This window comes from Erpetoichthys calabaricus, chromosome 5 (genome assembly GCF_900747795.2).
Source record: "Erpetoichthys calabaricus chromosome 5, fErpCal1.3, whole genome shotgun sequence".
NCBI classification, from domain to species: Eukaryota; Metazoa; Chordata; class Cladistia; order Polypteriformes; family Polypteridae; genus Erpetoichthys; species Erpetoichthys calabaricus.
The window spans coordinates 9,068,818-9,086,545 of NC_041398.2; the positions used below are offsets into that span (position 1 = coordinate 9,068,818).

The window sequence follows — 17,728 nt, forward strand, 5'->3', positions numbered from 1 at the left end:
GTCACAGGAAAGATTTGAATCCTGGTGTCAATGGGATATCTCAGTTTTTACTTTATTAAATAAATAAATAAAAAAATCTAAAAATTCTGTTTTCCCTTTGTCATTATAGTGTGTTGAGTGTTGCTTTTTGAGGGAAAAAAATTAAATGATTGACCACAAGGCTGCAACATAAAAAATGTGAAAATATCATCTGCATATAGAGAAATTTTCTGTTCCAGTCCTTCTCTGACAATCCCCTTTATCTGATAAGAATTTCGACAGTGGACCGCCAGTGGTTCAATGACGATTGCAAACAGCAGTGGTGACAAGGGGCATCCTTGTCTGGTGCCACGTTCTAGTTGAAACTATTCTGAACAAATATTGTTAATACAAACTGAAGCTTCTAGATTGGTATACAGTAGTTTGATCCATGCACAAATATTCGGGCCAAACCCAAATTTCTCCAATGCAGTGAAAAGGTAGTTCCATTCAAACATATAAAATGCTTTTTCTTCATCCAATGATAATAATATCTCTGGGGTGTATGACTTTGCTGGTGAATATATTACATTAAACAGGCATCGAAGATTGGAAGATAAGTGTCGGCCTTTAATAAATCCAGTTTGATCCTGTGATATTACCGAAGGCAGCACTTTCTCCATCCTTCTAGCTATTGTGGGGAACAGCCTGGACACAGACAGGTAGACATGAAGGTTTCACCACACACACGTTTATTTACAATATTTACACTAATATGGTGCACAATACCCAGTGCCGCAGCACCAATCACCCCTTCAGTCCTGGCCACACAACACAATGCCTTCACAGTCTCTGGTCTGCTTCCACTCCACCGAGCTTCGCCCACTTCCACCTGACTCTTGCCATTGAACGGAGGGAGGCGGCCCCTTTTATACACCCCAGATGGGCTCCAGGTGCTTCCCGACACTCTTCCACCGACACTCCCTTGGCGGAAGTGCCGGCTGCGCAACCAGAAGGACTCCGGGTGTCGCTGCTCCTCTTCCCCCCAGCACTTCCGGGTGTGGCGGAAGTGCTGAGGTCCAGGGCTCCCAAGGCATTTGGGTGCCCCCTGGCAGTGGCCACGGGCCCCTACAGGGTTGAGCTTCCCAGCTCTGTACCCATGGCCCCCAAAGCAACCAGGGCGGTCGCCCCCTTGTGTTCTGGAGAAGGCACAAGCCCTCCTCTGGTCCTCCTGGGCATCCCGGCTGGGCATGAACCCCAGCTGGGTGCCACACTATAATTTTTGAGAGTATTTTAACATCATTATTCAAAAGTGAAATTGGTCTGTATGATGCACGTTGTAACAAGTCCTTATTTTGTTTAGGAAAGACGGTGATTGATGCTTGACGAAAAGTTTGAGGTAGAATTTGATTGTCTCTAGCTTCTGTAAATGTTGCCAATAAGAGGGGAGCCAGCTGAGTGGAGAATTTCTTATAAAATTCTACAGGGTAGCAATCAGGGCCTGCTGGTTTACCGCCTTGAAGTGACTTTATAGCATCTTGTAATTCTGATAAGGTCAGAGGTTTATCCAGTTCCTCAGCACTAAAAGTATCAAGGGGAAGGAGGTAAACAATGAAAAGGAGGGGCCCCAGGACAGAGCCCACCTGAAGTAACAATGGTGGGCTGGGATGTGAAAGTTTTAAGCTGAACAAACTGAGTGCGGCCTGAGAGGTAGGATCTGAACCAGTCTACTGGAGTGTGGGTAATGCCAATTGAAGATAATCTACTGAGAAGAGTCGTGTGACAAATAGTGTCAAAGGCCGCACTCAGGTCAAGGAGGATGAGAATAGGAATTAAACCAGAATCAGCTGCCATAAGGAGGTCGTAAGTAAGTTTGAAAACTGCCATTTATGTACTATGGAGGGGGCGAAAACCAGACTGGAACTGTTCATACAGATTATTTTGAAAACCAGACTGGAACTGTTCATACATATTATTTTGAGATAAATGAGAATGAAGTTGAATAGCCACTATTTTTTCAAGAATTTTGGAAATGAAGGGTACATTTGAAATAGGATGAAAATTACTGAAATTAGTCGGATCGGCACCAGGTTTTTTCAGAATTGGGGTTATTGCAGCTGATAAGATTTAAATTTTATTTTTAATTTTCATATTCTGTGTAACTCTGGACTGCGGGGTGACCCCTAAATGTTTAGTAGAGTACTGGAAATGGAAGAACAAAAGACTGGATATGGAAGGGGCAGAACAAGGATCAGGGCTGTATTATGAGGAAAGGAAAAATCAGTTTGGTGATGAAGTGTGACAGAGGATTGATTCTACATTAAAGAGGTGGACTGTGACAATAAAAAGGGTCATTTTAATAAAGCCAGCGGTCAGTGTGGACAGTTCATTAGAACTCTGACCTCAACGGTGACCTTATGGCGTATATTATACAGTGGTGTGAAAAACTATTTGCCCCCTTCCTGATTTCTTATTCTTTTGCATGTTTGTCACACAAAATGTTTCTGATCATCAAACACATTTAACCATTAGTCAAATATAACACAAGTAAACACAAAATGCAGTTTGTAAATGGTGGTTTTTATTATTTAGGGAGAAAAAGAAATCCAAACCTACATGGCCCTATGTGAAAAAGTAATTGCCCCCTTGTTAAAAAATAACCTAACTGTGGTGTATCACACCTGAGTTCAATTTCCGTAGCCACCCCCAGGCCTGATTACTGCCACACCTGTTTCAATCAAGAAATCACTTAAATAGGAGCTGCCTGACACAGAGAAGTAGACCAAAAGCACCTCAAAAGCTAGACATCATGCCAAGATCCAAAGAAATTCAGGAACAAATGAGAACAGAAGTAATTGAGATCTATCAGTCTGGTAAAGGTTATAAAGCCATTTCTAAAGCTTTGGGACTCCAGCGAACCACAGTGAGAGCCATTATCCACAAATGGCAAAAACATGGAACAGTGGTGAACCTTCCCAGGAGTGGCCGGCCAACCAAAATTACCCCAAGAGCGCAGAGACGACTCATCCGAGAGGTCACAAAAGACCCCAGGACAACGTCTAAAGAACTGCAGGCCTCACTTGCCTCAATTAAGGTCAGTGTTCACGACTCCACCATAAGAAAGAGACTGGGCAAAAACGGCCTGCATGGCAGATTTCCAAGACGCAAACCACTGTTAAGCAAAAAGAACATTAGGGCTCGTCTCAATTTTGCTAAGAAACATCTCAATGATTGCCAAGACTTTTGGGAAAATACCTTGTGGACTGATGAGGCAAAAGTTGAACTTTTTGGAAGGCAAATGTCCCGTTACATCTGGCGTAAAAGGAACACAGCATTTCAGAAAAAGAACATCATACCAACAGTAAAATATGGTGGTGGTAGTGTGATGGTCTGGGGTTGTTTTGCTGCTTCAGGACCTTTTAGGCTTGCTGTGATAGATGGAACCATGAATTCTACTGTCTACCAAAAAATCCTGAAGGAGAATGTCCGGCCATCTGTTCGTCAACTCAAGCTGAAGCGATCTTGGGTGCTGCAACAGGACAATGACCCAAAACACACCAGCAAATCCACCTCTGAATGGCTGAAGAAAAACAAAATGAAGACTTTGGAGTGGCCTAGTCAAAGTCCTGACCTGAATCCAATTGAGATGCTATGGCATGACCTTAAAAAGGTGGTTCATGCTAGAAAACCCTCAAATAAAGCTGAATTACAACAATTTTGCAAAGATGAGTGGGCCAAAATTCCTCCAGAGCACTGTAAAAGACTCATTGCAAGTTATCGCAAACGCTTGATTGCAGTTATTGCTGCTAAGGGTGGCCCAACCAGTTATTAGGTTCAGGGGGCAATTACTTTTTCACACAGGGCCATGTAGGTTTGGATTTTTTTTTCTCCCTAAATAATAAAAAACACCATTTACAAACTGCATTTTGTGTTTACTTGTGTTATATTTGACTAATGGTTAAATGTGTTTGATGATCAGAAACATTTTGTGTGACAAACATGCAAAAGAATAAGAAATCAGGAAGGGGGCAAATAGTTTTTCACACCACTGTAATTCTAGATTTTTACTTTCACTTTCTGTCCAATCAGATGAGCTCTTTACTATTAGTGTCTCATCAGCACAGCTCCTGATTGGCTCTTGTTAATTGTCTGTGTTGTGCTCTGCCCCCCCAGTCCCGTTACACACTCCCAGATTTCCTCACTCGTTTTCTTTTCTCTCCTTTCAGACTTCTGTCCCCTCACACTGGACATCAACACGGCACACAGAGACCTCCATCTGTCAGAAGGGAACAAGAAGGTGACATGTAAGGGGACAAACACTGAAAATACTGATCATCCTGACAGATTTGACCACTGGGAACAAGTTCTTTGCAGAGAGGCTCTGACTGGGACTCGCTGTTACTGGGAGGTGAAGTACAGTGGACGCCTCATGAGGATTGGAGTCACATATAAAGGACTGAGCAGGAAAGGAAGATGGTGGGGAGTCCCTCCTTGGATACAGTGACAAGCACTAGGGTTTGCAGTGCTGTGTGCCACAATGACAAGCAGACTATAATCAGCACCCCCTACAGCCCCAGAATAGGTGTGTATCTGGACTGGCCTGCTGGCTCTCTGTCATTTTATAGCGTCTCACACACAATGACCCTCCTGCACAGGTTCAACACCTCCTTCACTGAGCCCCTCTATCCAGGGTTTAGGTTTTATCTTAGTCTTCACTGCAGTGTGACAATCTGCCATCTTACACCATTTGACCACTGACCAGTACCCTCCAATAATCACTTGATGTCCGCTGAAGTGCAGGTCATCTTTGTTTTTGTAGTTTGGGGTCAAAATGGATTTCACAGAATCTTGGGGGGTGGGGGGGCAGCACGTCTGTGAGTGAATTTGGAGTTGAGAATGCAGGGTGAGTGCGGCTGTCAGGTCCTCCATTGTTATTGAATTTGAGGAGCCAATCAGCTGTGTGTGTGTCATAGTGAGGGGCGGGGTGTGAGAGAGTAATGTGGATGTAGCAGGAATTAAGTAGTTTGGTTTGCAGTGCACAGTGAAATATATAAGTGATTGTTTTAGAAATGTTATAAAGAGATGGCTGAATGGTCAAGTAAACAAGCAGAATGTTTCAGGGGATGCCGAGTAGGGAACTGGAACTCTATGATGTTCTTTCATGCCCCTAGTAAGTCTTGCCAGTTGGCACGTATGCAGTTTTCATAACAGGATATGTGCTGAATTCAAGTGATATTGAGAAACAAGGACATTATGGAGAAAGACTTTTATCTTAGGCTGGTTGTGCTCTACGCTAAAGTACCTCATGTCTTTTAAACTATCAGAGAATGATATTCAGGCATTAATTCAGCGCTGTTATGCAAATTCAGTTGTTCCTCTGCCCCTTCTTTTTGACCATTCCCTAACAGACCACTGTGATGAATGCTTCGTCTTCGGCATTTTCTGAGGAGTAAATTAAAGATGCAATGGACGAGTTTCCTCCTGCCTGATTACTGACCCAAAGGGGTTTTATCAGACTTGTCCCAGTAGAGGAAAAGTTTCTGTTTATAATTAATAAGTCGATTTCTTCCACAGAGGGCACCTCAGACATAGAGATACTTGTCTGACCAGAAGGGTCCCAATATTGATTCACAACCGCATGACCCCGAGTGTAAGTGAAAGTCAACTGTTTAAAGTTCTGCTGGAGCAGCACTGCTGAAAGGCACTATATAGACTAAACATCAGGAGCTCTAGACTGGAGCGAGTGACAGATGGGACTACTGTAGAGTGTCCCACTTCCATTAGTCACTCAAGGGGTCCATCGTTTCTGAATCAATCCACTGAGGACTCACGGGTCAGTCAGATGTCGGCCATACTGATGAGAGTTTGGTGTTCTACTGAGTCACTTGACGTCGCCTAGACATTAAACTTCACCACCTTCTTCTTGTTTCCAGATTTGTCAATTCTGCTATTTGGAAATTCCGACATTCTCAAAAAAATGAATTCTCAGTGAAGGTTGGGATCTCCCTCCGGTGACAGAGGAAAATCAGAAGTGGCAGTTTGAAAAACTCCTTATTCATTCAAGCAGTAATGGTCTGAAATTTCACCTTGTCTGACAAACTGGAGATCGATTTCAAATAAATATACACTTGGATAAGATTAAATTATACTAATAGAGTTCTAAGTTGATTCTGTAGTTGCGATAGACGAGGTCCACGTTATCAAACACCCACCGCCTGACCCAGACACACACACACACCTCATTTTGGTGTAATTTAATGTAATACCTCAGAAATAGACAAGTCGTAATTCTGTAGATAAATGTTGTATTCCTGACTGAAGTGTCGATGAAACTCCTCCAGTATATTTAATTTTCTTTTAGATTATTGGATGAAGTATGCATCAAATTAAACGTATAAACAAAGAGCTAAAAGACACTCAAGTCCGACCTCACTTAAACCTTAAAACTGGCTATTCCAAAAATGCCATGGTGTTTGAGCTCGCATTGTGAGGTGCAGCTCTCAGGTAGACGTCTTCTTTGTCTTCTTCTTTCAGCTGCTCCTGTTAGGGGTCACCAAAGCAGATTATCTTATTCCATATCTTCCTATCCTCATCATCTTGCTCTGTCACCTCCATCACCTGCATGTCCTCTCTCACCACATCCATAATCCTCCTGTTAGGCCTTCCACTTCTCCTCTTACCTGGCAGCTCTATCCTTAGCACCCTTCTCCCAGTATACCCAGCATCTCTTCCCAGCACACATCCAAACCAACACAATCTCACCTCTCTGCCTTTGTCTCCCAACCGTCTCACCTGAGCTGACCCTCTAATGTCCTCATTTCCAATCCTGTCCATTCACATCACACACAAAGCCAATCTTAGCATCTTTAACTCTGTCACCTCCAGCTCTGTCTCCTGCTTTCTGGTCAGTGTCACTGTATCCTGCCCATATAACATAGCTGGTCCCACTACCGTCCTGTCGACCTTCCCTTTCACTCTTGCTGATACCTGATCTAAATCAGGGGTGATCTTCTTTTCCATTCCCTTCCCTTGCCTTTGTTAATTGAAGAATCTTCTGAATTGCTTCTTTTTTCCATAAATTGCAGCTAAATAAAAATGAGATATAAAATGAACCAACGATTCACCAGCCAGGGGGTATCAACATGACCAGTTGGGGGTATCAAACTCCCACCAGTTTCAATCTAACCAGTGCTGTAGACTCCTTGAGGTGAGGTTTGCTTCAGCCATACACCTCAATACACACAAAGCCAAGGGACTGGCAAAGCAGGGAATGGGATTAACAGTTGGATCTGCAATCTTGGATTCTGCCTCACGTGTGATGAAGGGTGTGAGGCCGAGCGTCGGTGATGTGGCACTTAATTCTAGGGAGGCAACAGTGCAACATGACCTAACAACACAGTCAAGAAGGATAAAGCTACAAAATGACAACAGGCCACACTTACAATTTAGTAATAAAAACAGTTTATTAATTATCAATTCATTATTAACACCAAATTCTCATGTATTATAATCTCTAAAGTACAAGGCCTCCAAGAACTCAAAGTAAAGAAGCAGAAACAACATTTAAAGTAAAACAAAATGTCAAGAACGTTCACATTGTAAGAGGGCTGGCTCATCTTTGATTAACTCTGCTGGTTATGAGATGAAATGCAGAAAGCAAGCTGATGAAATGTCGGCTAACAGGAGCACCGCAGAACAATCCCACCACTCAAGTGAGTCCTTCTGAATGAAGACAGACCAGGGAGGGCAGTTGGCTTTGTTCACATCTTACAAGTCTGTCCTTCTCAGAGTGCCATCCACTTTGTGCTCCAGTCCCAAACTCCAAATGTGCTACGGGGTGCAGTGGGGTTGCCGATCTGGAAGTGGCACTCTATACAGGGCTGATGAATTTGTGTCATAAAAATCAACAAAAGTGATTGATCACAAATGTCACATTACGTGTTTGTGTGATCTTTGTGATGACATTACAGTTTCAGAACATGCTAATCAAAAAATAACAGACTTATTCAGTGCATGGTCACAGATTTGAAATCAAAAACACATGAACTCTGAAGTCTGCATGCCACAGCTGTCCTCAACAGTCCACTCAGGAGTGACTGACAGGTCTTTCCGCCAATCAACTTTCTTCTTTTGTTCGCAGTTGATATCTGCCTTTTCTGTGCTGTCCTTTCTGATTTTGTCCTCATCACCTCTGCCACTGAGTGTATTTCATCGATGTCACCTCTTCATTTTGTGGTTTCCACTTTTTATATTTCTCTGCCTTCTTGCATTTCATGGCCAATGTACCCTTTTTAGATAAGTCCTCGTAAGAGTCAAGCTATACTCACACATTTGAGAACATCAATGACATGAAATGTAAAAAGAGTGTGACCAGAAAATGAAACATAAACTTACAAAATACAGAAAGTCCAAGCAGAGTGAACCAATGCTGAGTAGTGAGGGGGTCAAATGTGACCTTCAGTGGTGGGGGTACAGAAGGGGTCACTTCTGCTTTTTGGAGATTTCTGTCAAGTAAACGAAGCCGAAGCTTTGTGTAGCTGACACTCTCTCATAGCAGAGCTTTCTAATCGTCCATCCTGCTGTTGGAGTTTATTGAGCTCCTGTGGCCTCCAGCTTGTAGTCTCAATGTGAAGAAACGTTGTCTTGGGTATCGATATGAAGAAGGTGCAGAACTCAAACTGAAACCTGAACCAACACATTCGGAGTATAGAGCGTCCTTCACACACCACACCAGGATATACTGACATGGAGCAAAGGAACATCCGTTATATTTTTAGGTTAATTAGTCAAATTAATATCTTGGGCAGCAGAGATCCCTGTGTGTTTCTGCTGTGACTCCCTCTTCAGGTCTTAAACATTTCTTTTTGAACCCTGAATGTGTCATTATATTTGTATTTCGATCTTCTTAAATTCCCACTTTTGGACTCCCCCTTGACACACCGCCGATTAATGTGTTTGGTTTGTAAAGACTCTTATTGTTTATAAACGATAACCTAAATTAGTGTAAAAGTCTTATAAAGCCCCTCTACATTGGTCTGTCATGTGACGGCTCTCTTTTTAGTCTCCTGTCCTCCTCGACTGTCCCTCCCCCATATCTGATTGGACAGCAGTGGCTGTCAGCTGACGTCACTAAATGACTTCTTCATTATCAGGGTTAAGAACGGCTGTCTGCACTCAGACCAGGTGTCAGCCATCAGATGACATCCCAGAGATGGTACAAGTTCATTGCTACTCAGATAAGGCCCCATCTCCAAACCTCTGAAACAAAAATATTCCCTTGTTGTCAGTGGTACCTCCTAGTAGTTGGCACTACACTGTGGACTTGATTTCACTTCTCCATTTTTTCATTATTACATTGAACTGTTTCAGTTGTGTTCTGTGGTTGAAGTTGTTATCACCGCACAGTACTGTTGCTACCTCATTCTGTTGTCTGGTGTTTATATTGTTCACCATCTTATGTCACAGCACCGGTGCAGAGATGATCAGTCCCTGTATGGCCGACGTCCTGGTAGTACAGTTTCTGAGTCCTTCATGAAATCTTACATGTTGCTGTTGATGGCTGATACAGGAGGACCACTTTCAACATTCAGAACAGCTAAGAGGCTTACCACAAGTAGGCCAGTCATTTATGAATATGAAGGCCACTGCTGTCTGAAAAGCGTTAACCACATTTAGGACAACAATGACATTTTTTCTTGCACCTATAAGTTTTTGAAGAAGATTCTTGCTGTTTGTGAAATATGTGTTGTATTCCAGTGTGTACATTCCAGTATGAGTTCATATGAGGCTCTGAGGTTACCTTACATTTATGATCTGTTTGCCACTTTCAGTGTTTTCTCCACTATTCTTGTGTGCTCATTAACTACTTTCAACTGGAGTCCTTTAAAGCATTCAGAAGATTTTTCTTCATTGTTTTTGCCTGAGCATCCAATGGAAAGATCATTTGACATTTCTGGGACAGGCTTTACTCCAATGTGACTTTGCGTGTGTCTCTGAAAAGTTTTTCTGGAAGAGAACCCTTTACCACATTCAGAACAGGTGTAATGCTTCTCTCCAGTGTGGATCCTTCTGTGGCACCTAAATGCGTTTGGACGTGAGAATAGTTTGCCACACTCTGGACAGCAATGGGGTTTCTCTCCAGAGTGAATTATCAAGTGATCTTTAAGAGTTGTGCTGTCTGAGAAACTTTTGTTTCTTATCAGAATAAATTATTTTATGATTTTAAAAAGAACTGTTATATGGGAATGGCATTGCACATTCATTACAACTTTCAGGTTGCTCTCCAGTATGACTTCTCTTATAATTATAAAGAGAATTGACATGAGAGAATAGTTTGCCATATTCAAGCAATGGTGAGGTTTCACTCCAATGTGACGTCTGATGTGACTCTGTAGGGTGCTTTGTTCTGAGAACTGTTCATCGCATTCAGGACAACAATAAGGTTTCGCTGCAGTATGAGTTCTGATGTGGCACTGGAGTGAGCATAAATCTAACAATGGATTCCCACATTCAGAAGAACAATAAGATTTTTCTGCAGTATTTATTTTGGCGTGACTATAAAGACATTTCTGGCTTGCATAACATTTGCCACATTCAGCACATACTTACGACATTTTCACTTCCATGTGAGTTTATGTATGTACTCGAAAACAGATATTGTTAAAAGTCATTTTTCAACATTCAGGATATCAATATGGCTTCTCTCCAGTATGAATTTGTGTGTGCCTTTGAGAACCGCGTTTGTCATAATATTTTTTGCCACATTCTGAACAACAATAAGGTTTTTTATCCTGTGTGGATTCTTCTGTGCCTATGAAGATTGCTTATACGTGAGAAGGACTTACCACATTCTGCACAGCAATGATGATTTTCTGTATGGATTTTTCTGTGCCTCTGAAGATGACTTCTCCATGAGAATGACTTGCCACATTCTGGACAGCAATGAGGATTTTCTGCTTTGTGAAATCTTCTGTGGTTCTGAAGACTGCTTTTCTTTGAGAACGACTTACGACATTCAAGACAACAATATGTTTTTTCTCCAGTGTGGATTTTTTCGTGCCTCTGAAGATGGCTTCTACTTGAGAATGACTTACCACATTCATGACAACAATGTGGTTTTTCTCCAGTGTGAATCTTCATATGCTTATTAAGATAATTTTTCTTTGTGAATTGTTTGCCACATTCCAAACATTGTTTTTCAGTATGAATTTGGATTTGTTTCCCCACTTGTTGTCTATCAGTTGTGATGGCTTCTGTGTGTGTTACTCCAGCAGCAGGGAGAGAACTGCACAGCAAAAAGGTTGCTGTCAGGTTCTCTGATCCTCTTGCTGGTTTCTTTGTACCTTTCTCATTGTATTGAGGAGAGGGCTGACCAAATGAAGGTGGAGCAAAGCTGCCATTCTTCTGAAAATCTGAAATGACACAACAATCCATCCATCCATTATCCAACAGGCTTTATCCTAACTACAGGGTCATGGGGGTCTGCTGGAGCCTATCCCAACCAACACAGGGCGCAAGGCAGGAAACAAACCCCGGGCAGGGTGCCAGCCCACCGCAAGGCATGTGCATGCGCGCGCGCGCACACACACACACACACACACACTTCAAATCGCCAATGCACCTAACCTGCCTGTCTTTGGGCTGTGGGAGGAAACTCACGCAGACACAGGGACAGCATGCAAACTCCATGCAGGGAGGACCCGGGAAGCGAACACGGGTTTCCTAACTGCGAGGCAGCAGTGCTACCCACTGCGCCACTGTGCCACCCCTGACACAAACATTTTAACTATTATTATAATTATTTTTCCTGACACCTTTATCCAAGGTGACTCACAACATTTGAGACACAATTGGTTACATTTCTCTTGTTTTTCCAACTGGAGCACAGACAGGTCACGTGACTTGCTCGAGGTCACAAGTGTCAATAGCTGAATTTGAACATGCAACTTCAGGGTTTGATGTCCAAATTCCTAACCATTACCCGCCTTTTAAAATAAATGAACAGTACAGTGATGGCACACTGGTTGCCGTTCCTTCCTCACACTGAGGTGCCATTTATGGTCTGGCCACTCCATGTGTGGTCTTTACATGTTCTGGTGCTGTCTGTTCAATTTCTCCACCTTTCTCTCATATGTGAAAAATGGGTCTGACCTGATCAATCGATCAAAAATCACAATCAGCCAATTTTCACACCAAATGACTTGACCGATGACATCTGATCTTGTATGATAAAAAGAATGCAAGACAACGTTCCAACATTACCAACATAAAGAAATATGTCCTCACCAGTCTAACAGTTTTATTTCCTTCCTACAAGAGATAACAAATTTGCGGTTTGTAATATATGTGCAAAGAGAAGTCAGTGATGGAGGATTCTCTGCTAACATTTCCAACATTACAAACCTTATTCAGCATCTGAGAAGTCAACACAAAAAGGACTGGTGTGAAGAACGAGCTGTTCAAAGGCTGAGGCGACCAGTAAGCTTAGTCTAGCTCAGTCACCTACTCTCACTTGGCCTCCAATAATGGCAGCACTTAGAAAACTCAACCTTACAATATGGACAGCAAGAACGCCAAAGACTTACTGTGACAGCAAAAACAGTGGAATTCGTAAGCCTGGACAACCAGCCACTTTCAGTTCTGGAAGATGTCACCTTCTAGATCATTTAGATCCACGATTCCATCTGCCAGTGAGTGTTTGTTGACTGATTCATTTATATAATTAATTAACCAGGTATTAGATGTTTTCACTAAAATCCCTTTTATTTGCCTTTCAGTGAATGTGTAGGTAGATGGGAGGAAAGGGATACAGAGTTTTACCGAGCTGGTACATAAATATAAATCATTATCAAGTGGACGTCGATTAGTTAGAAATTGTAATCAGCCCTCTTATTGGTTTGTTGGGTAGAATGATACGAGCCTAGTCCTTAGACCTAAGTAAAATAACTAATTACACATAATAAGCATTGAGTGTGAATAGTCACTGAAACAGTTATGAATTCTGTAACAGATAATATCATCATAATAATTTTTATCCATAAATTAAACAATGGTACAAGGACATGTATTTCACAAATGATTGCAAATCTCAAACACGTAAACTGCTTAGTGCCGGTGTCTCGACCACACAGACGCACTCAGAGTGACAGACGACAGCCGAGAGATCCAAAGAAACTCCCCGCCAACAGAACTGCAGAATGCATGAAGAAATTGTCAATAAAAATAAAAACGATATTGAGTCAGCAGCATCAGAGATGAATCTTTATCTCTGTGAACGTCATAACACAAGAGATGCTGGGCCACTGGCTGTCTGGAGGACCAATAAAAGTCGTCATCCTCCCTGTGCCCTCCTTATACGAGTGGGGACAGCGAGGGTCTGTTCAGTATGGCAGCACACGTCGTGGATGACAGGAGGACCAGACTGTCCTCAGAACATGCAGAGATGCTTATATTCTTAGATAAGAACCGAAGTGTTCAATAGGACTGTCTCATGTTCGTCTTGTCATAGTAGATGGCTACAAATATCTAATTGAACATTTTATTTTATTAGAAATGTGGAGTATGATTAAGACATGCCTTTTGTTTTGTTCAACTTATTTTTCTTCCATTATGTGTGTATTATAGGTAAATGTTCTTTGTGTATGCTGTATGCAGTAGCACTTTATTATGGAATGTGAAGATTATGAATGGCTAAAAATACATCCATCCATCCATCCATCCATCCATTGTCTCCCGCTTATCCGAGGTCGGGTCGCGGGGGCAGCAGCTTGAGCAGAGATGCCCAGACTTCCCTCTCCCTGGCCACTTCTTCTAGCTCTTCCGGGAGAATCCCAAGGCGTTCCCAGGCCAGTCGAGAGACATAGTCCCTCCAACGTGTCCTGGGTCTTCCCTGGGGCCTCCTCCCGGTTGGACGTGCCCGGAACACCTCACCAGGGAGGCGTCCAGGAGGCATCCTGATCAGATGCCCAAGCCACCTCATCTGACTCCTCTCGATGAGGAGCAGCGGCTCTACTCTGAGTCCCTCCCGGATGACTGAGCTTCTCACCCTATCTTTAAGGGAAAGCCCAGACACCCTGCGGAGGAAACTCATTTCAGCCGCTTGTATTCGCGATCTCGTTCCTTCGGTCACTACCCATAGCTCATGACCATAGGTGAGGGTAGGAACATAGATCGACTGGTAAATTGAGAGCTTCGCCTTGCGGCTCAGCTCCTTTTTCACCACGACAGACCGATGCAGCGCCCGCATTACTGCGGATGCTGCACCGATCCGCCTGTCGATCTCACGCTCCATTCTTCCCTCACTCGTGAACAAGATCCCGAGATACTTGAACTCCTCCACTTGAGGCAGGATCTCGCTACCAACCCTGAGAGGGCACTCCACCCTAAAAATACATGTATTATTTAAAAAAAAAAGAAAAACAATATTATTATTATTGATATCAGCAGATCCTAATGGAATGGAATGGGTGATCAATATCAGCTCTAAAGACTCCGATCAGAGCCTTCCTACCCAATAATGTGTCTGAATTTGGATTTTCTCTTCTTAATTGTAATGTATGTGATGATATTTACATCCTCTAGAACCTAATCTGGACTAAAACTAAACATACAAATATATCCACTTGTGTTAGGGGGGCACACTGTTTAGCACAGCTGCTTTATTGTTCAGGTGTCCTGGGGTCAAATCCTGCCCACAGTTGCTCTACATAGGGGCTCTGAATGGTGTTTCTGGTTATTCTGGTAATTCCCCTCATCCCCAAAAACATGCAGGTGAAGTGGAGTGGTGACTCCAAATTGACCGATATGACTGTGGGAGATGGAGATGATCTTGGGCCCTTCCAAGTGAAGATTTCACACCACTGCCAACTTGTCCCAGGCCATGCTGCCCAGCAAGTTCAGGCAAAGAGCAGAACTCAAGATGCTGAAAGATGACCCTGAGACCCCCTGAATGTCATCATGGCTCGTACAGGTAGCTCTTGTCACTGTTAACGTCAAAGTGCACGAGATTACCATTAGAAAGATGAGGCACATATTAGGTGGGCACTGGCAAATTCTCTCTTATTTAGTGCACAGGAGTGAGGATTTTATTCTTACTTATTTTTTCTTTTTGTGGACATGTCTACTTTAACTGCCACATAATTTAACAACAACAACATTTATTTATATAGCACATTTTCATACAAAAAAGTAGCTCAAAGTGCTTAAGAAATATACATATCTTTAACAAAATATGACTTTTGATGTTCTAATGGAACGTAATGTACTGTTGGCCTAATATACGTCACAGCTTCAGTCAAAGCTTCATGATGTTCAAGTCATGAGCTCAACACTTCAGATTTTTCCTTATTCACCCAAGTTTTTCTAATTTATCATTTATTAGGCAACCTATTATTTGTTGTCATGGGCCCGATCAGGTGGTCTTTATCCAAGTTCAATTAACCGTGTTTTCCATTCTCAATACAATCTTCTAAAAACATCAAAGCACCCACCGTTACAATTTATAAACGCTCTCTTTCTTTTATATTTAATCACATTACTCACTTATTCCGACACTCCCCGGTGACTCTTCTCCTTCTCTCCCATTTGCCTCTGTGATTTTCTCTTCAGACTCTGATAACTCTGATTTCAGCTCTGCAGAATTCTCCTGCGTAGCCAGTCGTCCTGTATTAGTGGACCAGGGCTGTAAACTGGATAGAGATTCTTCACAGGCATCCTGCTTGAAAATATCCTCAGTTTCATGCTTTTGAAGTTCAAAACCAATGGAGAAATCATTCAAATCCTCAGCTTTAATGGCAGCAGTCACCCCCTTGCACTCCTCCTCCTCTTTAAAAACTGAAATTCTTTCTTCGTGATCCTCCAGCTTCACACGCACATCCTCTGGTGTGAGCCACTCACAGTCCTCTTCTTTAATGTCTCTTCTTTCATCCATGCCATCTTCTTTGGCAGAGGCCATGGTCTGTTGGAAACTCTTCTCTCTCTTTAAGTGTCTGCCCTTCTCTTCTCAGATTCCCTTCTCACATGGACAGCCCTGAGGTGGAGGTCATTAGACACCTCAGTGTATGGACAAGTGAAATGGGAAAGCCCTGTGAACATAAAAGTAGAATTAACTTCATAAAGTCAGTAAAAATAATGAGCACACTTCAGGGTCACAGTGCCCACCATGATGTTTAGTTCAAAGACACATTTCTCTTGATTTCCTCCTCTGCCTCACAGTTTAAAATTACAAATCAAACAATTCAGATGTGATCAAAGTGCATTGCAGACCTTCATTAAAGGGGATTTGCATACATTTCAGTCCCACCATGTAGATATGACAACACTTTATCTACACGGCACCATCATGTTTGGACACAGCAATGGCAGGTCTATTAAAGCCATCATATTTAGGGCTTTGTTGGATATCCTTGCCTGACTTGAACTGCACATCAGGAGCTTCATTCTGTTCAGTTGTTATATTCTATATCTATATATGTGCTCCTATTTGTGGGATTACAGGACTGCATCCCAACTGGGAGTAGGACATTCGGGGCTTGAGGAGAGTGGGTTTGTAGGAGGTTACTCGTGACAGGTGTGTTTTATGAAAAATGAAGATTTAATATGGACACGGGTTACTGAGCTTAGAAATAAAACACACACTTGAGGTTAAACTGTCGCTTACAGGGACAGCATTGAGATGTCAATTTGAGCAGAAGACCTGAACAAAGATGAAGGTGCGACTATTCTGATGGAAAGGCATGATGTTGTATTTAAAGGAGAAATACGATCATATCTATAAGGCATATTCATATTTAACAGAGTTAAAAGGGCGAGTGCAGTTTCTATGGTGGATTAGATAATCGATTTGGAGCAGAGATACTCCTGATGGGTAATTCTACATCAAATCATCACACTTTTGGACCTCATCATCACAGATTTTAACAAAATCAAATGTTGTGGAGATGTTCATGACACATGGAAGTGTTAGTAAAAAAACTGGCAAATTTTAATATATATATATATATTGCTATTCAAATTTTAACATTATAATCACTCATAAAATGGTCAGTTCATCATTTTGGGGATAGCATAGTATTTTCCCAAACTATTGAGCTGAAAAGGAGCTTTAAAACGATATGAGAACCATTTCTGTGCAACTTATATTTAGATAGAAATAGCCAGTCAAAGTTATAATCCAGCAAGGTGTTCAAACTTTGTGATCTTAAATCTCCTTATTATTGTTGATCCAAGACACGTGCAATTTCTGTTCCATGGGTCACTCAGATGACCAAATCAGCAGGCCAAGTCAAGTTAAAATCTGTGATGATGAGGTCCATAAGTGTGATAATGTGACATGGAATGACCTGCATTAAGTTTTCACACATGAAACTTATATTCATCCACCTACAGATGCTAAAAGTGTAGGAAAACTGAAGGCTCAGAAATGTCTGTGTGGTCTCACTGTCACAGCACTTCACTGGTACAATAAAGTAAAGGAGATCACGCTGAAGACAGATGGAGAAGTTTAACAAGTGGATACCACAGTTTATAAGTGGCTGGATGAAGATGGAATGACAGAATTAACACAGAAGAATGGATTTTAGATTTAAAAATGGAAATGTGCGGAATTTAGAGACTGAATGGGTGATTGTTACAAATCTTCACAATATATTAAAACGATTGAATACTCTGTAGTTCTATCAGTCAGATACTATTTTATAGTTTGTTGTTTTTAAAGCGACCACAATTGTTTGTAGAGATTCAGCTGCAGTTTTGTGACAATATAGGCGGACTC

The 17,728-nt window shown here is 42.1% G+C and overlaps 3 protein-coding genes across 8 annotated transcripts in view; 1 reads left to right on the forward strand and 2 right to left on the reverse strand.

The window, feature by feature from the left end:
- Window positions 1-17,728, reverse strand: part of LOC127527811 (zinc finger protein 91-like) — a 136,787-nt gene that overhangs the window by 114,331 nt on the left and 4,728 nt on the right. The window lies entirely within an intron of this gene.
- LOC127527835 (tripartite motif-containing protein 16-like) overlaps window positions 1-17,728 on the forward strand; it is a 157,406-nt gene that overhangs the window by 30,538 nt on the left and 109,140 nt on the right. The gene's annotated exons all lie outside the window — the stretch shown is intronic.
- Window positions 8,896-17,728, reverse strand: part of LOC114644549 (oocyte zinc finger protein XlCOF6-like) — a 536,868-nt gene continuing 528,035 nt past the window's right edge. For all 6 annotated transcript variants that reach the window (XM_051927837.1, XM_051927839.1, XM_051927840.1 and 3 more), the window contains one exon: window positions 8,896-9,659. The gene's annotated coding sequence lies outside the window, so the exon portion shown is untranslated. The remainder of the gene's footprint in view (window positions 9,660-17,728) is intronic.